Below are 20,826 nucleotides of genomic sequence, written 5' to 3'. Positions count from 1 at the left end.
TAACTAGGGCAACAGAAATAATGCAACCCAGTAAACATAGCAACAGGTGAACCTGAACTTTATATTCTTATTGCAACAAGCCAATGCTGTGCCAAAACAAAAACTGCCTGCCCTTACATTCTCTTAGAGTTCCAGAGGTGTAGACTGGTGCAGCTGAACCTCACGTCCTTATTCCTCAAACACCGGTGTGCTTGCGTTAGGGCAGCGGTACCAAGCACACAGGAGAATGCTTACTTGTAAAGTTGTATCTCTTGGGAACTGGAGTTGAGAATAAAGTAATTGGCAATGTGTATTGATGGAAAAAAGGGAGCACCCACGTTATGGACTTCCGTTCTTTCCATGTTGGGTAAGAGTGTGTTTGTGTAGGAATTCTGGGATATACCACTGAATGAAATCCAACTGAGAATTCGCTTTTCTTAGTAGAGCTGAAATTGCTAATTTATGCAAACTATTGGTAGCAGAATCCCAGCTTAATTGCTGATACCTCTCTGTTAAAAACTAGCAAATGACAGCTGTAATCAAACAGCTATTGTAAAAGCTGTAAATTATTGCAGGAGTTTACATATCTAGATAAAAATGTAACAATTACTAAATACATTTGAAACAGGTGGTAGTATTCACCAGACCAACTGATTTATGCAGCTCTATATATTACATATATGTGTATCTAAACCCCATTTGATCTACAGATGAAAAACAAGAACTGTAGGCAAGCTAGTATCCTAGACAGTCATGAGTACAAGGATTTTACTACTTTAAATGTATCTTTGTAATAGGAAAACATGTTTTTTATGCTTTGTGAAGAGAAAGGAGAGGTATGAATGTACACCCAATTCAACTTTTACTTCTTTCTAAAGAGGTTTTCTGTGCTTGACTAGGTGAAATCTTAGCCACCTCAAGCCTATCACCCTAGAGGCATAACTGCATGTTTCTGCCACATTCTTCAGGAACGTGTCAAAGCTTGGCTCTGATTTTCAGGATGGTGTTGAATTAAAACACACCAGTGATGTGGGCATTGTCTCTGAAGTCAGGCCTCTTGAGGCACTGGTCAATGGGAGCTTCACCCTCCGAGCTGTGGCAGTGGATGAAACTGGTAGAGTAGAAAATAAACAAAGTGTGAGATTTTTGATTTCCTGGCCTGGAGTAGAAAATGAACTGTTGTGCTCTCCCTTGAGACCACGTAAGATTTCACTGCCACATCATCCTGCGACTCTGTTCAGAGCCAATTGACCTCTCCTTGAAAAACCTGGGAGGAGACCGTGAAACTCCTGGATGTGTCCATTCAAACTGCAAAAGAGATGGTTTAGATGTGTAATACCCATGACTCTGGTTATAGGTCTATATGCTTATGGCCATGCAGAAGTATTTTAGCTATTGTGTATTTTTGTTTATTGCTGACCAGTACTTGAACTTTCCTTTCTTTTTGGCAGCAGAAATAGCTTAGATCAATAATCTATTAATAACCTATTCAAGCCCAAATTTCTATTCATCCTCACTCTCCAAATGAGGTATTTCCATTGTTCGTTATTATGTGTCACTTCCATTTCAACCCTAAACTCATAAATCATAAATGAGCTTGAAGTATTCATTTCCCTCTTTCAACGGTACCTTTATCTAGTATTTGCTGACATGGCTCATTATAACTTATTTTTGAGCACAGTCAGACCTTGTTTTCTGAACAAATGAATTCATTGTTGGAAAGGACTCTATAAATAGAATTTACAGGCCACCAAAATGAGAAATTCTATCTCGTTAGGATCTCAGCTGGAACAATGTGATCTGATATACAGAAGTTTTGAGCTGATGAAATGCAAGCAAAGACTGAGATAATTGGTTCTAAACCTTTAAATTACAAATGGGCTATTTTTGTATTACTGTTGAGAGTGATAGAAACCAGCTGGAAAATAGATTTGAGGCAGCATATATTGTAAGGAAAGAAAGGAGAAAAGACTAGGGTAGTTAAGAAAAATGCATGGAGTGTTTACAGTGGGTTAAAAATGACTTCTGGTATTCTGAGCTGTCTTCTTCAGGTGAGACTTGTACAGAATTACAATCCTGTTAACCTCTGCCTGTCTTCCTTGTGTGTAAGAGGCAGATAAGTCTCCTCTATCAACAGTTGGTGCTAAAGTGGTGAAGTAAATTTATGGATATGTGACTCTATTTCAATATCTCAAGTAGGATTACTAATGGAAAATGCATGAATCCTCTAAGCTATCTAGTCTCAGGGAAGACAAAGGCTTACTGCATCAGCCCAGAAATATGTCCTGTGGGAACACTCTGGGTAACTGTGTGCACATTCTGCTCTGAATAAGTGTCTGGCATAAGGTGCCTTCTAGAAGTTGAAACTCTGGTGTTGGGGCATGCATGAAGACTTTGCCCTAATTCTTCCCTTACTGACAGGCTTCAAACATGTCAGGATGCCAAACTAAGTTTTATTATCATAAAATAATAACCTAACTAATACCTTTACTTCCTCTTTCCTTACTGAGAAACAAAGCACAGTGTGCAGGGTGAAGACCCTGTAATTTTAAGGCACAGCAAGTCACTGAGGAGGAGCTGTAGACCATTTTTCCAGGGTATGTACATTTGCTTTTTAAGAATTACATTAGCTCACTGTTTTCTATTGCCTTCCTAAGACATCTTGCCTTTAGCTTTTTTACTGCATACTGAAACCAGGTGAGTTCATGTGTTGCCTCTAGAACCAACAGTTTACAGGAGAAGCTGATGACATGAATTTCTGTATAACTTGTATAGGTAAAATTGTTGTGCTTTAAATAATGGTCTGTGAAACCTGAGTGAGATAAAACCCATGCAGGTAAGGGATGGGATCTCTGAGTGGCAGCTTTGGCAATCTAAAAGTCAGGGAAAATCAGCTGTTAAGAACCATTTGACTGTTATGGAAGTGTGCAGCTTGGAAACTCTTGTCATGGTTGTCCTGCTATCCCCTATATGCAATGTGCGAGAAAGTACAGGCACTGTAAATACCTAAAAAGGAATAAAGGGTAGAAAGGGAAACTGAAGAAGTAAGAAAATCTGCTGAAATCAGGTCATCTTATGTTGGAGAAGTTTCTTTTCCCTAGGTTTTCTGTAACAGACTCAGACATGAAATTCTTCTAAAATCAGTAATTTATTTGCAAGATACAGTGTAGAGCGGCATGAGGTTGGTGTCTCCTGAAGAGGGACCCCCAGCGGAAAAAAACTTGGATAATTAATAGCCTCACAATCAAGGCCCCACCCCCTGTGAGTCACTCTGGGCCAATTGCAAAATTAGAGTCTGAGGTGTCCCTTTTTCTTCACTGGATCTCTTCATTTTCATCAGGTGGGCTGTCAAAGTTCTGACCTTCAGTTGCTATTTTGCACTCGCAGCTGGAGAAAATAAGTTATTGACAACAGCCAAAACATTTTTCTGTTAGACACTGTTTTGTTCCTTCACTTGTCTCCAGGGATGCAGATCCCCTTATCTTCCAGCTTGACGACTCCGAAGCCTTTTTTGCTTAACAAAACAGAAACAACAAAGGTTCACAGCTTGCAGAAGTTATGCTAGGAAAATTCTCTATAAGCAGTTTCTAAACAAGTTCTGTAAGAAGCAGTATACCAATAATTCAATAAGCTAAGGCAGTCTATTCCCTAACATCTTATGGGTGTACAAAATGTGGAAGGACTGACAGTGGGCTGTCCCCTGCTGCTCTGTCACAGCTCTGAGCTCAGACTCTGCCGCATGGCACGGACAGGCCTTACCAAGGTCTTGCTTCTTCTTCCTAAGTGTGGAATAATGACATTTCTTTGACATAAGGTATTTTCTTGTTCACATCCAGAACTGCAAAATTAATCTAGTTATACCAAGAATTTGATCTTTCGAGAGGACCATTTAGAGAGATACTTTTAAGTTTGAAAAACTGTATTGACAACAAATACTTTATTGAAATAAAACAACATCAGACATTTGTATCCGAAAGATTAAGACTGCTGTGTTGAGAGTAATGCATTAAGAAGTGGTGATAATGGCAGGACATGTGATTAATTTTTCCAATGCTTTTTTTCATGTCTTTTGGGTGATTAGGGTGATCGCTGAACTTATGGAAAGAACTGTGAGTGTTTTTGTAGACTCACTCACACGAACCTAACGGGAAGGACGTATGAAGTGTCTGAAATTACAGCTGGATTTTGTGTTTGTGACTTGACAAGCTGCCTTTTCTTACACAATGCAGAGTTATTAGAGAAACACAAAGTATTGTCTGTCTCGTTATTCATAGCCTGCATGGCTTATAGGATTTAATGGAATATGGGATGCTCTCTCACCAGCAATTTAAATCCCTGGCCACTCTCAGCGATGCTGGGGAGCATGTGGTACAGCACAAAGGTACCTGAGCTGACTCCAGAGCTAGATAGTAGTAATTTGGCACTTTGCAGGATTAATTTGCCTCACTAAAAGAGGCAAATTTGCTTGGATGGTCAGAGTCAACTGCAGCTGCACAATGTCTAGTAAATGTTTTTACATCCTCTCTGCTTGCTAAGCTGTAGATGCACGTTGTTGCTCTGGAGCTGCTATTGATAGCACAGTGCTGCTGTCATGGATGGGACTGGAACGTGGAGCTGTGGTTCAGATGGAAGCCAGTTCTTAGACCTAAAGGCAAGGCTGATACTTAACTCATGCTATTTAAAGTCTCTGCAAGTGGTTCTATATAACTGACAGATAACTATAAGAAGTCTTTTTTTCCAGTAAGTAAGAACAGGGATTAAGAAAAAAAATAATTGGGAAGTCATGTTCTTATTCTGTTTAATCTTAATTTAAATGACAAGAAGAATGAATGCATCAAACCTGTCTTCTTTCTTGTGCTTGTCATTTCTATTGGTAATACATGTAATCTGGTGTCTCCTCCTGTGTTTTAAAAATCATTCACTTCCCTACAAAAGGAAATGTCCTATGTAGCTGTGTATATTTCTTTGACTAAACATTTTGTGGCAAAATTAGAGCTATTAGACAAGGTAACCAGTGCATTCAGAAGCCAGAAGAAGGAAAACTAAGGCTCAAAGATCACTGTATCCTCCTTTAAGTTGTGTCTCATTACAAGTGTTTGCCTCTTTTCCAAAAACTAAAAAACCACCCAAGCTCCATGAAAGCAAATACCATCCTCTCAAAAAAAGCGTGTATGAATGGGCAGTCTGTCTATGCAGATTTTTAGTGTTGGTGAAGCTCAGAGGACTCAGACTGTAGCAAAAACTTGCATAGTTCAGGACTACCATGCTCACATTTAGCTGGTTTGCTGTAGTATCTGAGCTGAAAGCACAAGCTAAATTTTAAAAATCTGTTTTGTTTTTAGATTAAATTAGTGAACTTAATTATACTAGGGGTAGGGTAAGCCGGGATGGATTAAGGAAAACAAAATAACAGAAAATAATTTCAAAATTTCTGAAGTATTTTTTGCATGCTGGTCTTTTTCCTTTAGTCTCCGTGGATTTGTAAACCTTATGTTACTTATGGCAAAGGGTGTGTTGATTTACATTGTATACAATGCTTATGAAAGCATAAGGTTAAAAATAATGTATTGCCTAATTTTTTAAGACTTGCCCTTATGCGAAGAAAGGGTTTATTTGATAGAGTGCGGAAAAAATCACAAAGTACAAAACTTTAGCAACCAATACTAAATTGGGATTATTCAATATGAGAGACTTAACGGTGTATCTTGCCTTCTTACGCTAGTGAATTAAATATAATAATGCACATCTTTAAAATATATATACTGTGCTCATGGTCACCGTTTCTGATCAGAGCTGCCAATCACCATTACTTCACTACGCAGTTCTATGAATAGTTGTTGACCTGCCCTTTTAGTCAGCAGCAGCCAATATAGGATGGCACCATCAACTCACATCACGTTTAACTGGATACTGACAGATGAGCAAATAAAACTTCAGATAAAATAAGAAACTGTTTACAAATGTTATTGTTTTAAACTAGGCCCTTTTGCTTTGTGAAAATGCTTTGTTAACAGGTGTGATCTTGGGTAGTCTAGGTGAGAGCTCAGTACTCTCCCAATGTACAAGGAGCACCGTGCCCTTGGAGTTGGCCGATTTCAAAAGCCTGGATTTCCAAGCCGTACCAAGACCAGGGTGGTGCACATCAGACAGATACTGAGGTTTGGTCACTGAACCCAAACTCCAGTTATTTCTTAACCATCTCCAGCCAGGCAATTGTTAACACAGACAAGCTAGGGAGCCAGTTTTAAGAAGGTGTTACATTTCACGGTCTTAAATCTTTCAAAGATGATGATTCACAACCTTTATTCATTAATGGGCATCCGATTCATCATTGGTTATAGTGGAAATAGATTTTTATATTGCAGTATAATTGTTCACACCGCTTTATAAAGACTGTGCAATTATTTCTATTATTGGTGTCTATTTGGAGGATTTATAGCTTGTCTGTAAAACTTCCAACCTGCCAAGCTATAGCATTAGAGCAATTTCTATCTGCAAATGATTTGAAGTGGTCATTTTTAAATAATGAAAAGGTTTTTCTTTAAAAAAAAAAAGTTCAAAGCATTCACAGCCTTTTCAGTAGCATACAGAGCTCTAATTTTCATTTAAATAGGAAAAAATGCAGTAACTTTCTGGTAGTTTAGCTAGAAGGAAATGTTTTATAGTCACAGGTTTCACAGGCTCACATACTGATTTTCACAGGATAAAAACTGCAATATTTACAAGCAATCAACAAAATATTACAGGGAAATAAACCCTGCAGTTATTTTCTTTTTTTCCTTAAGGAAAGGATGAAAAACCTTAATTTTTTAGGAAATGGCGAGGCAGAACATTTGTCAGCACTTTTTGAAGTTATATGGCTTTTGTCAGGAACAGCTTAGGTGAAATGAAGTATTAATTTTTAAAGCCTCAGTGTCTGTAACTTGAGCAGACTGATTCCGATTGAATCATGACAATACAGTGCCATTAGACTTTAAGGCCATGTTTGTTTCATCTGACCTTGTGAAGAAACTTGATACTTGTGCTGTTACAGGATTTGAAACATGCTGCTTCCTACACAGCAGAAATTTGGCTTATTCCTTGTTGAAAGCTTGCTCATTTCATTCTCTTTATGAATGGTCACTAGCTGGAGGCTGACTTGTATTGCAGTTGTATGGTGCGGTGTTTTGTGTTGTGGGTTGTTTTTTGGTGTGTGGGTGGTGTGTGTTTGTTTGTTTATTAATTTTTTATTTTTATTTTTAGTGTTGATGACTGTTAGTTTTCCCTTACTGAACGTGTCTAGTTCAGAGACAGGATGTCAGCAACTCTGCCCAAGTTACCATGTGTTTGAACTGATGGAGTTTATGCCCATGACACTGTAAAGTAATTATCTGAGAAAAGATCTATACTGGCCAGAAAGCTTTCCCTGTTGTGAAATGATTATTAGAAATGTCTATTCCTTCTTAGTTGCAACATATATAGGGAGTGGATGAAAACATGGTGTTAAAACCTTGAGTTTTTATGGTTAAAATAAATCCATGACAAGCTTTCAGATACCCTGTCTTCAAGATCTGTTTCTGTCCAAAGGCCACACACTAAGGCTTAAAAAGATGCTAACTGCAAACTTAAGAAAACGGAGGAGTCTCCAAGACAAATGATTCTTTGATGTACCTGTGTGACTCTGATCTCACTTTTCAACTATAAAATCTCTGTTCTTATACCAGCGAGTATCTGAAGAAGGCTTTAACAAGCTGAATAAACCCCGCTTGTATCAGCTAAGGATGATGGTCTCCAGCATTACGGCTGGTGTGGAAGCTTTATGTCTGTCACCTTCCATAGGTTCTCTCTGAAGCTTCCATCTCTGACACTTAATCCTCAGATCCATAAGCATTTGGGAACTTGATTTTTGTAATGTATTTTTTACAATTTTGACAACAAGTCTATTTTTATTTCATGTGTTTCTTTTTACTCTTCAGGACTCGTTATTTCTTTTCTCATTATTATCATTCAAATTTCTTAAGGAAAATTTCTTTTGATATGAAGCAGGGCTTTTGGTTGGCTGGTTGGTTGGGGCTTTTTTTGTTTTTTAAAGCACAAAACTGGGAGCAAAACTTTTCTATGAGCTATGTCCAGGAGATATAACTGATGAAAGTTATATTTACATGAACAAAAATCAACTGAAGACCTCTAAACATCCAAAATACTACTGAGGCTCTTCACAGTATTGCCCTCTTATTGCTGAAAACCCAACTAAAATACAGCACTTTCCAACTTTGCAGAGCTCCCTTTACCTTAACGGTAATTGTGAAAATGTAGTCTACGTACTTCTAACTTTATTTGCTTTTTCCACAATCCTCTACGCATTTATTTTTTTCATATAAATAGAGCTGAGTGATCTGAGATGTTTCACCTTTTGTTATTGTCTTCAGAAATAGTAATTGCTGTCAAGATGAAAGTGGAGAGGGTGGGAAATAAAACAGGCTATCTGTTTATATATAAAAATATATTTTAAGCTCTCTTTTATTGTTGTATTTCTTTGAATTGGGGAAAAAAATGCTCTCTTTTGGCACTGTTTCCTCTGAGGACTGTGAATTTTTTACAAAGTTAGAGAGTAACTGTAGCAGTGAATGAAACGTGACTCTTTTCTACCACACTTTAGGCAAACAGAACTGATTTTATGTTTGTGTCTAGCCGGACAATACAGAATGTGAAGATCTCACGTTTTAAATTGTACTTCTTGAGATGATTTGGCAGTTTGCATAGCTTTGCTCTGATACTCTAGTATCAGATACCGCTTATCAACTGCTTTCTTTCTGTGTTCCTTTACCTAGTGTTTCACCTCTGTAGAGGGAGCAAAACAGGATTAATGAGATTATCTTTTACAAGGCACTGGAAATGGCAAAGTAATAAGATGTACTAATACCGCCTTTAACCTAGTGTACAAAAGATTTTAAACCTTAATTCTGTGATTGGTTTTGTTGTCATTCTATTTCACTCAGAACTCAGTTTCAATCCAACAGTTGTCCCGAAAAAAACAGGGAAATGGAACAAATAGAAGATCATTTGTTTACAGTTTAGAAGGCATGTTTTTGGTTAAAAACAAAACTGGGTGTATATAAACTTGTCTCAATACACACTTGTCAAATATCTATACTGTACTGCTTGCTCTGCCTAAGCAATTCCACTTGGTACTTTGGGTCTGCCAGGAGAAGAGGTGTATAGTCTCAGCCGGGGACATGGGTTTAAGCATTTGACTTACTTGCTCATAAGGGCTTTTGTCTGGTATCCGAGATTACCTCTGCTCTACTGGTGAACTGAGTATTGTCTGTGGCTGCTATTTTGAGTTTACTTGCACATCTTTCTGAAAAGACCAGTGACGACATGCTTTTTGACACTTTGGAAATCTCTGTTGCTAATGGCTATACATCCGTGTCACTTGGAATTTTTCTTTATTGTAGCTGCATCTAAGTATTTGTATTCTGGAAGTGGTGGAGGGGAGTCTTTGCATGGAAAAGTACCAGTTAAAGTTCTATCTACTTCAGACAATAGTAGAAAGATACATTTGTCAATGAACAATTTTCATAATGATTTTCTTGCATATGTTTTCAAAATTGTAACTAAAAACCACTGAGACAGTATAAAACCCAGAATGACTCTGAGCAGAACGCATACTTTCATTTCAGTGTGAATTTCCTCTTACCCGTATTTGCATTGACTTCACCATTTGAAGAAAAGAGCCAAATTCTCTACCATTATAAGTGTCTGAAATTCTATGTAAGCCCATAAATCATCTTATGGAAGGTCACCTTGCCCTCTTGAAGCAAGAATGACTTGAATAGACTCTATGCCTAATATAGACTATTTTTTGAAACTAATTTTATGGTAAAAGGTTCCCATGTTTTTGAAAAACAAAGGTATTTTTCTACTTTCAGTCTTAAGGACTGAAAGGGTTTTTTGATCTGTAGATAGTCTGGAAGTATCTCTTTCTGAGTATAAAAGTACAAGTGCTTCAATACTTGGAAACTGTTAACCAAGATTCCCAAAGAGTTCTTTAAAGACTCAAATTCATGAAGTCATATCCACAGTATGAAACAGCACTTGTATGAAGTTTTAAGTCAACTAACATCTGGGCTATGGGATATGTCCAAAGAGGATTCTGGTTCTGGAGTTACTTTCTGCACAGCACGTTTTGCCATCTCTACAGTAGAAGCAAAACTATGTCTTGCGTTACAACACCAGGTTGTGATGGTGTAACATAAAGGCACATTTCTGACTAACCATATCCAAAACTTGTCTGGTACAGAACAAGCATTGCAGTTCCTTCTAGACATGGAAATGGGATATTAATGAGACTGATCCACCCTGGAGAGCAGTGTTGGAACTGGAGGTGTATAAACACACAAGCAGTTTGTTCAGGTGGTGAAAAACAACTTACAGAAACAGCATTCGGCTGTGTCCCCTTGGGCCACCTCTGTCACCCACTGCAAGAACAGATTCAGGTAATAATGTAACCCAAACACTGGGGCAGAAAAGAGCAGAAGCAGTAGCCGTTCAAATTTAATAAGGCTCTCAAAATGTGGCTAGAATGCTCAAGCAACTGATCTAAATAGAACAATTCTGTTTTACTGATGTGGCTGCATATGAAAGCAAAGTCGGTAGCTCATTTCATTACAATCAAAATGATATGCAGTATCAACATTTATGTATCTGTTTTGGCTAACTTTTTGTGCCTGTTCTGCATTTAATAGGCTGCCAGCCTATGTTTCAACAAATGTGTTTTAGAAGCAGGAATGTATTCCTTTTTACAGATCCGCATCAGTCACCTTACACTTCCCCCCCCTCCTCCAAGTGTATGTAGGAAACAGAAGAGTTGAACTTAAATACAAGAACGATCCATGTCCATTGTGAGCACCATTTCTAGACTCTTGTTTGTTAATCAAAGGAAGAAAAGCAAATAGTATAAAAGTCTCAGTGTCTGGGAACAAAGACTTCTCTCCAGATTTTTGCTTTAGGAAACAAACAGGTTGCTTTGCTGATGCCTGACAGCTCAGAGCATGTGGGCAAGAGAACTGGTTTGAAATATGATGCTCAGCACTGTCTGCTTTACAGTAAAAATATCACAGCTCTTCCAGAAAAGAGGCAGTAAATCTGCTGTGGAAATCTGGAGTTAAGAGGAGCAGAGGTACTGTATTCAGAGATACTTGTCTTCAAGAAAAGGTGAAAATGGTCTGGTTTTGCAGTCTTTGCTGTAGTGGATAGGGCTTTACCTGCAGGACTCCCCTTGATTTCCAGCAGTGGAAAACAAGGAGGGAGCCTTAATGAGAACTTGTACCAAAAATGTGCTTCTAGTGCATCTGGTTTTTAGTACATATTCTTTAGACTTCTACAGCTCTTATTATGGAAATACCTTAGGTAATCTCCTGTGATTCCAACCCTTGTTCTGTGCATTTAGAAATTTGCTAATCTATACTGCATTCACATCTGCTGAAAAGTCTATTTATGTCTGTTTCTGGAAAGGGAGCTAAGAAAAGGTGAATACAAATGACACTGTCAGCCTAGAGAAAACCCCCAGCTCTGACTGACAGCTGGTGCACGTATTACACAGATGACTAGAACCGTTCAGTTCTTGGTAAACACCTACTGGCTACTTATCTGCCTCTTGCTTGCCAAATGTTAATTACACAAATGTCTGTCTCTCTGTCAAGTGTGTATGTTTGGATTGTGGAGCATTTGACTCAATGCTAGATGTGTACTTTATTAGTTATCTGGCCTGCTGTCAGCACAGTCCTCGTTTCCACCTAGCACATCAAACTGGGGATGAGAAAAGCCTCCCTCAAGATAATGTGCTTGACAATTTGCATGGGATGTACTCAAATGATGATGCTCGCATTTGACTCCAATTTTAAAACAAAACAAAAAAGCCAAAAGCAAATCAACACATTGTACACCAGCTTTTAGAAATACAAAGAATCTTTTTGATCCTTTTTTTCTACTTTTCATTTTAGTATTTACAAGAAAAGCTTTCTATGGGTGATTATAGTCAGCATTTGAAATGGTCGAATGCTAAAGGAGAGAAAGATTATATACAGAGAGAGGAACAATTTCCTAGTTGGATTAACACCCATAAATAAATTCATTAGCATGCCTTAGGGGGAAAGTCTAAAGGACTGAATTTTTACTTAATGACGAGTGGATATTAACATTAGTGAACAGCTAAAGTGAATAGGTATACAGAGCTCTGTATTCAGCTGCAGCAATTGCTGCCCAGGCTTTGAATCTAATCTGGTCAGATTTTCAATCCTTTCAAAGTAATTGTGAAATTAATTGCATTCAGTAGTCTTAAAAGTATACCTTGAGTTTACCCTGCTAAAATAGGACAAGTTGGAATCATCCTACTTTCAGGCTTAAGCAGCCTTAATGCACTGGTGTTTAGGACCATATTCACTTACAGAAGCAATAAGGTCCTAGTCACAGACTTATTGTGAAACTATTTCCAATACTGATAAAGTGTCTGTAACGCTTTTTATTTCCTTGTACTTTTATTACCTAGATCGGCTTTTTAAGTCATATTGATCAGAAAGGGAACATGAGCAAGAAACTTCAATGAAAAGAAGCACTAAAACGAGAGTTGGAAAATTAAATTACCTTCCAGATTCTGTATGTACTATGGTAAACTAGGTCTAATCTGGCAAGCATTTCTTAAGCCACAGGACATTTGGTTGCAATACACATTTCCTCAAGATTTGGCTCTGACTACAATAGTAAATATCAGAAATAGAATTCTCTAGAATGTCGATAGCAATGACTAAATCAGGTGGTGCTGCCAAAATTTTACTCTCCTGTTATCCAGTTGAACTGAACAGATGTAAAAGAACAAGAGCTCTGCCTACACAGTGGCTTCTGGCGCTGTTTAGGGTTGGTAGAGTTGTATTAGAGGTAAATTATTACTTAGAAGTTTGGATAAGGACACCTTCAGTCTGCACTATGCATAAATAGTGCACTTGTATCTGCTAGAGGGTGAATTTGGCATCTGCCATTTGTACCACAATCTCCTATTTAAATAAATAAATAAATAAATCCCCTCCAGGTTATTAAATGAGGAAATACATCAAAGTAATCCCATGGTTACACTTGACTTCTAGTTAACTCAATTCAAAGTTATTCTTTTCAGTTACATTAAGTATGAAACCTTAGAACTTCTTGAAGTGACAAGTTTTTAATACCCCAGCAACAATTTGGAAAACTCATGTGATAGCCCAATCTCAGTTTTCTAGGTCAGCTGTTTCTCTAGTGAGTACAAATATCCAACAGAATGAACGTATTTCGCTATCTTTAAGAGAAGCCACAACTACTCTGACAGCACCTGAGCTGTGTGCAAAAGTAGTCATGTAGGCTAAAGATCATGAAAGTTTCTCCAAGCCTCTGTGCCAAAAATAGCAAAAGTGCGGTATCTCAAATCAAAGGGTTGCTATAAAAAGATGCCTCTAAGCCTGCGGAGTATCCATGTCATTCGTCAGGAGGCTTTATTTTTGGCATGAGTGTTGACACTGCCACTTACAATCAAGGCAGATAGAAAGTTACTGAACCGTAAGCTGCAGGAGCAACGTTGCACAAAGAGCACTGTGACTCTCACGTGAGGAAAGCCAGGGAACGCTACTGTCGGAGAGCTTTGTATCTTAGAGAAGAAATGATAATTATATAACACAGAACTATATCATTCTTGGTGAAGTCTTCCAAGATCTGCATTTCCCAGAACAGCTCAAAGGCCCTACATGTGGTGACCCTTTCTGCAGGCCAGAAGGGCAAGATGCTGCATTGTTTATCAGTCAGGAGTGGTTGTTTAAGTGTTGGAAGACACGTTCATTACCCAAGAGCAGAGTTTGAAGGCTCTCTGCTATCACAGCCTTTTTTGACCTCCATACTTGAACTTTGGTACAGCTGAGGCTTTTCGATAGTTGAAGTAGAAAGCTGTGTTTCCAAAAAAAGTTTGTATCTGTCCACTTTTCTGGATCTCAGTATCATTGTATTTGAGGGCTTTGCAATCTTACCCTCAAGAACCCCTGCAAATATTTTCAGAGAGCAAACCCAGGCATAGACAAGACAATTATTTGTTCAAGGTCACAGAAGAAATCTCTGCTGGACAAGAATGTGAAAGCAAGTTTCCTCTGTAGGACTGCCTGACAAAGGGTATCCTTTAGTAGAAGACCTTATTCTGACAGATAGGCTGAGTCAATTTATTTTCCTGGACTTCTGGAGCGCAGTTGTATCCAAATGTTCTGGCCAGAACGTGCTGCAGATGGCAAGCTGCCATCCCAGTGTGCTGGAGAAGAAGACATAACACAGCAGAGTGCGGGCTGGCAGCTCAGCCAGCTGCTCCTCCTGAGCGCTGCTGCCCACTGTAAAGCACCCGCTGCCCGCCAGCGTGTGCCTGGGCAGGAAAGGACGTGTGGTGACCCCTCGTTTCTCATTTGCACAGCTATAGGATGAGGAAGGAATTGGGCCTTAGTCCTTTTCCTAGTAAGTGAAGCTAATGAATTATCCAGCTTCAAATTCCACTTTCTCACTGAGACTGAGAAAGTTGGGTAGGCCTCAATGCATAGCAGATAGGGAAAAACAGCTGATGCCACAGCAAATATTTTGTATCGCATATTATTATCTGTATAGACTTACTTTCAGGATACATAGTTGAATATTATATTTGCTAAGTTTCATAACTTAGTTTCATAGACATTCTTGGATTCTCAGAGGGATCCAAGTCCCCTCATTCATTTATTGAGGCTATTTTCAGCTTTTGCAGGTGATAATAACTAACTTTGCTCCTATGCTTATTTTTTTTCCCCTTAATAAGCTTTTTAAAAAGACTCTTCTCTAAAATAAGGCTCTCCCTGCTCACCATTCTTTTCTGATCCCCACGAGCACAGCAGATCAAATCTTTTCCCATTGGATATACTGTGATGTGTTATTTAATAGATCTTTTCAGGATATATAGTTTGGTCTGGCTTGACAGCAGAATGCGAAGAGCCTCCTGCCTAGAAGTTCTGTGAAGATCTTCAATGGTTGGTTGCGTTCAATTTCCACCTCGCTGTTTCTGGCAACATTCCTATCATGCACAGCTACTTTTTACAGGATAGAGACTAAGTAAAATGTTGGAAAAATGTCAAGAAACAAGGAGTGTGGGGTCTTGCCACTTGCCCACAGATATGAGAAGTAGAAACGTAGCACTCTGACCCAGTCCCTCTTTTCTGCAGAGTTCTGTTTCCCTTTAGAACCACACTGCTACTGCTTCTGTTTCACTGGGTTACGTAAAATGCTTTTTAAACATGCAAAATGTTTGCATCCAGTCCTTGCATATATTACTCTGTGTTTGCCTCTGGCCTTGATGTTATCTTGAAAATTATGTAAAAAGCTCAGTTTTCTTCCTTCTAAAATGATTAAATAGACTAAAATTAATCTTAGTAGTGTAAATACAGCCTGCTTCTACTGCAAACATGAAGCAAGTCTACAAAAGTTAGTGGATTAAATGAGTTCAAAATCAATTTACTCAAAGCAAAATTAGACTTTGAGTACTACTGACAACAAATCTTCTGCTACAGGTTGGTAATAAAAATCTCTTTCTGTACAAACACTGAAAAATTTAAATAAGCCGAAACCCAATACCATTAATTTGCCCCTGAATTCTTGTAAAACTAAACCCCTGCCAAGTTTCCAGGGAATGTGTTTGATAAGGACCGGGCATCCTTGTGACCTTACTGAATACTCTCCTAGTGTGGGAATACATCTTACACACTGTGCCCAGTAAGAATAGTAACATTGCTAACTTGGTAACAGATAGCTAAAAACAGACTACTTCACACCTTGTGTAAATTATTCCAGTATCTATGGATGATGTGCGAGAACTAACGTGTGAGATGTGAGGTTTGATTTAAAAATGAAGGAGTATGAGAAGAGAGAGCTCAAATGATGACTCTTGGGTAATTAAAACTGTCTAATCTGGCTCTTTTCTAACTCTAAAGTTACGCATGAAGGTTTACATTGCAACTCAGCTCATTAATGATGAATAATTGGATAGATAACTGAGGAGCTCACATCACTTTTTTCCATAGTTAGTTGATGGAAAAATAGCACCTCAGAGATTAAAATTAGAGTGACACGAAAAGTATAGGTGATATCACTAAATAAAAATACCACAAAAATGCCCTTCCACCTTATGTTGGCATCTAGAAATAGCCCCCTTTCTTCTGTCCCCTCTTCCCATTTATTTTATATTTTTAATGGACTGAAACACTGCAGAATCTGATATGTGGGTACAGAGGCCTGAATGCTTTATTAACAGTGGGAAAAATTTGTCAACCCCCGGTTTCTAAATCCAGCACAAAAGGTGGTTTTGAGGGTACGCTATTTAGTTCTACTTGTATAAATTCTGCTGTGTAACACATTAAACACACTCAATAAAATTTTACAGGTAAGCCCAGGTATATTGCTAATTTAATATATTCTTGAAGATAACTTTGCAGACTTTCTCTGTAGGTGTAATTTATTGTTAGATTGCAAAGTTCACTTCATAACAGGGCTTGGCAATCGTATAGTAAACTGAGAAATATATCGAAAGAGTACAATTTGTTCTTGGAATCATTAGCTAGCCAGCAAACCAGTTAACAGAGTTTAGAGTGAATCTGCTGACTAAAATAGACTGGGACATCCGATGAGTACATCCATTTGAAAAACTAAGTCAAGAATGTGAAGTCTGACAGAATGCACTGGCATGAAAATGGTTGTTGTTGTTCATATTTTTGAATAGTTTTGACCCAAAGCTGTGTCTGTATTTGATGTTTCAGTAAGAACCTGTGATGACTCAGTGATAATAAGCTTTGTGATAGAATTATGAATGTTCTTTGGTTTTGACTAAGCCAGGCTTTCAAAACGGCTGTTATTGAGGCTGACTTTCAGAAATTCCTGCTTCACACTTAAGGAGTGATAAGTCATTTGAAAATTCAGAATAAGCTTTGCCAATTGGCCTCTTTCAAAGCATAAGAGTAGTTCGAGTTTACATGACGTAAGAGTTGGGGGAAACGCAATAGATGCAGGTGTTCCAAGTGTGTTTGCACTGAAAACAGGTATGTTTGGTGATATATGTACTTGGCTTTTATATCTGCGTGGCTCTCCTGCCATGTTGTTTTCCTTGAGGGTTTAGAAGTTCTTGAATGTCATTGAAATATTTTAAGCTTTATTATTTGGTATTCTCAACATGAAAATTCAAGAAATTTGTAATGTTTGCAACACAAAACAACTTTCAGGGAAAGTTCCTATCCCATGGCTGAATGGATAGCAAGACACTGTATTTTGTCACAACTTTGAGAGGAAATTTACATTACAGTGTTAGAATTTAGATATTATTGTCCTCAGTCATTCAATTCTAAAACAATCCCTCATATTTTCTAAAATACATACTCTCTTAAAGATCAGAAAAACATAATTTTTCAATCAAGTGAACTTTTTACTTTGGCTTTTACTGGTTTGCAATTACTGGTTTGCTGCTTGTAAAGATACAACTTACCAAATGATTTGGGAAACAAAATAAAACAAACCATAATTACTCTTCATTACGACACAGTATCTTTCCAAATTTACCCTAGCTTTTCTGTAGATATAACTGCAAGATGCTCATTCTGCTAACGATGAGATTTAAAAAATATTGCTTGAGATACTACATGCTATGCAGATATAATTTTCAACTAGAGTCTGCAGTGTTCTGGGAATCCTTGCATAATCTGGAAAGTGCTATAAATAGAACATGCACTCAATGGAAGGAAAGCGTGACTTATTTTCTAACTATATGCTTCCCACAGATCCAGCTTCATCCAAAGTCAGATTGCTCTTGTCAGGGCTGCCAAGTCGTCAGTTGGGCAGAGAAAGGTCTTGCAATGTGCAAGGTGACTTTTCAGACTGAAGGCAGCGGGGGAGGAAGGAGGTTTCCCTTCTGCTGAGTAACTGCTTTCAGTTCTTTTGCTGGGCTTTTTATATCTTCAGTTTGAGATACTGTTCCACAGTAAGATCAGATTTACTGTTCAAGAAGGGCTGTGAGACACTGCCTGGAGTTATGGGCTCTATTGGGTCCCTGTTGGTACCAACAGGTCTATCACTGAAAAGAGCCAAACCCTTGCAACACATAGAGTAACGAGGACATAACAAGTGAGCAGCTGCACCTTCACCCTGTTTCTGTCTGCCATTGCTTGCTTGCTTACTTATTTATTTTTGACATGCCAATGTTTGAAGGGCATTTTGGAGGAAGAAGGTGGCTCCTTTTTGCTTTCTCAGACCTGTGATCTCACCATGTTTTGTGTATTCCTTAGGTCTGTTCTTTTGAATCGTTCTGAATCCGTATGAACAACTTGCTTTTGCTGTCGCTGTGGAAAGCTCTGAAATACAAATCTGTTGTGTGTCTTTCTACTCACCTTGTCTGTGAAAGTCAATTCCTTCTTCTCATTCTCTTCTGTGAATGCTCATCAGTCAGACCATCAAATAATTGCAAAGCCTTCATTCCCAATAAGCTGAAATGAAAAAAATCAATCTTTCTTATCTAATTTCTCCAAAACTCCAATGCATCAAAAGGCCTAATCTTAAACATTGCTGAAGTATAAATCAAATTGGAGGATGACAGGGAGGTAGACAAACAGAAACTCATTCCCATATCCTGGCTTTCTGAATGTGTCACTGAAATGACCGAATTTTGAAACTAAGAAAAGAGCAGAAGGTCATTTTGGGTTTCTGTTATCCTCACTGAACCAGGTAAAATGGTACTTTGTAGCTATACCGTTAATACAAAGCAGCTCTTCTTGATGACTTATGGTGAGATCATCACGGCAGGAGGAATCCCTATGAGCCTGAAATTTATGTCACAGCTCCATTGCACCCCTTTTCCTTCCCGACAGGAAAATTTTGTGTGGCTATGCCGCTCGTCTTAACTATTTCTATTTTTAACAGGCCTCTTGAGTTTACTGGCAGTTGGTATTGCCGAAAGCAGAGCTTATCCTACAGCACCGTCTGCTTGGGTGCGTTTGGGTACATGTCCAACTCAAGAGGGAACGTAAGACCTCAGATGTGAGCTAGACTACAATGACATTCTTGAACAATGGTACAGGGTACGTGGAAACTCCAGCAATATGTTTGGAAACGGTTTCCAGACACCTGGTTGTGACTGGGAGGAATTTTGGTGTTTTTCACAGCCCTGTGTTGATCACATGCAAAGAGAATCGGTCACCGATTTCAAATGAGTCCTGTAAAAATCCCATCTCTAGAAAGGAGAGCTTGTATGTAAAACACAGTTCTAAGCTACCAGGAAAGAGTTATTAGAGTAAAAGAGGTGTAAGAGTTTGCCTCTTAAGTGAATATGATTTACAATTTTAAAAAATAAATAAAAGAAATACTTCCCTACTTTGAAAGTTTGTAAGCCTCAGGAAACATTTGTAGAGTCATTATTAGCACCGGCCAAATGTCCCGAGCCCTTCAGCCTCAACTGACAGCTCTAATCTTTAGGTCTTTAGGGAGGAATCAGCTGAAGTTCTGGGAGAACTCCACTGAACTCAGAGAAGTTATTAGCACAACAGGTTGGGTCCATAGAGAAAATAGTCTCCATAATCAAATACCCAATCAGTCAGTCAATCAAATGGTGGTAACTACTGCCTTTGCCTGCTTTCTATGTGCTTTACCCACACCCCTGTTTTCTCCTTCTTGTCACAGAAACTCTGTGATTGCTTATTTTCTGTTCATTTACTTAGAGCTCCATGCTAAAAGCAGATTCTTACTTTTTGAGAGTACAGAAGGTCTATGCTTGCAGGTCATTGGTATAAGCATTGCTAACTTCTGAAATGCAGTCTCAGATTTACTCTGGGAAAGGACTTTCTCCTAAAAGCTCATTTTTTTATGCTGATAGTAATTTTCTTTACGGCTTAGCTTCTTATGAAAATGAGATTTATACTATCATATTATTATCAATAACATAGTCCCATCTCCCTGAAGACGTTTTATACCCACAGTATAATTTTAGCCAAATTTGACAAAATATATGGAAGTCTAATACATAATTAAGTTTCAATAAAACTGAAGGCTGTTCAGAAGAGAAAGTCCGTGCTGGTGTCATCACTGAAGGAAGCAGAGGTACAGCCTGAGTGTCACACGCTCCGTTCAGCAGAGACCAGCTGGGCAATCCACAGGCACGTGCTGTCTGGGGACGCTTTACAACAGACGGCAAGAGAAAATGTGTTAATACAATGGTGTAGGTGAGCGTTTGTGGAAATAAAGAGTACAAATTGATAGAAAGCAGGTCTCTTATTATTCCCAGTACTCACAGAAGAACTTTTCCAGCAGCAGAGTCTTTAGAAATTCGGAGACCTGCAAAGACGCTGGAATTCTTCCAAAGTGTGATGCTTTGACTCTCAGCAATAAGCAAATTTGGTCCAGCAATAAAATCAAAGGCTGCTTTTGAAAATTTGACCCAGAAGTTTATCCTCAGCAATTTATGTTTTACTTCAGCAAGGCACATATATATATATATCCTGAAGTATATGCGAGCAGTAAACAATTGTTTAAGTGCCTTGCTGAATTACATCCAAATACTATTAAAAGGTGCATGTAATATTCTTCACTACAGAATTACTATAATCTTGATTCAAGTTCCTTTAAAGTAATAGCTTTTTTAAGATCTTGGTAGAAAACTCGTATAAAGCTGTATCCTTGACAGAAGCCAATATTTTGGCTTGACTTTCAGTATTGGAAGTGCAATTCCCAAAATAGCATATGGCTGACAACAGGCTGGTATCTAACTAGAGCATATCGTTTTCTATTTTATCATGCATATGGTTTTTCAAAGAA

The 20,826-nt window shown here is 38.3% G+C and overlaps 1 protein-coding gene and 1 long non-coding RNA gene across 2 annotated transcripts in view; one reads left to right on the top strand and one right to left on the bottom strand.

Moving 5' to 3' along the window:
• PDP2 (pyruvate dehydrogenase phosphatase catalytic subunit 2) overlaps window positions 1–20,826 on the top strand; it is a 57,242-nt gene that overhangs the window by 10,012 nt on the left and 26,404 nt on the right. The gene's annotated exons all lie outside the window — the stretch shown is intronic.
• On the bottom strand, window positions 3,190–18,834 carry LOC139829038 (uncharacterized). The gene is made up of 3 exons (XR_011741245.1): window positions 18,770–18,834; window positions 18,411–18,506; window positions 3,190–3,493 (listed from the first exon to the last, which is right to left on the bottom strand). It is a non-coding gene; the product is annotated as an uncharacterized lncRNA (long non-coding RNA).

This window comes from Patagioenas fasciata, chromosome 13 (assembly GCF_037038585.1).
Source record: "Patagioenas fasciata isolate bPatFas1 chromosome 13, bPatFas1.hap1, whole genome shotgun sequence".
NCBI lineage: Eukaryota > Metazoa > Chordata > Aves > Columbiformes > Columbidae > Patagioenas > Patagioenas fasciata.
This window is presented reverse-complemented; position numbering and strand designations above follow the sequence as displayed.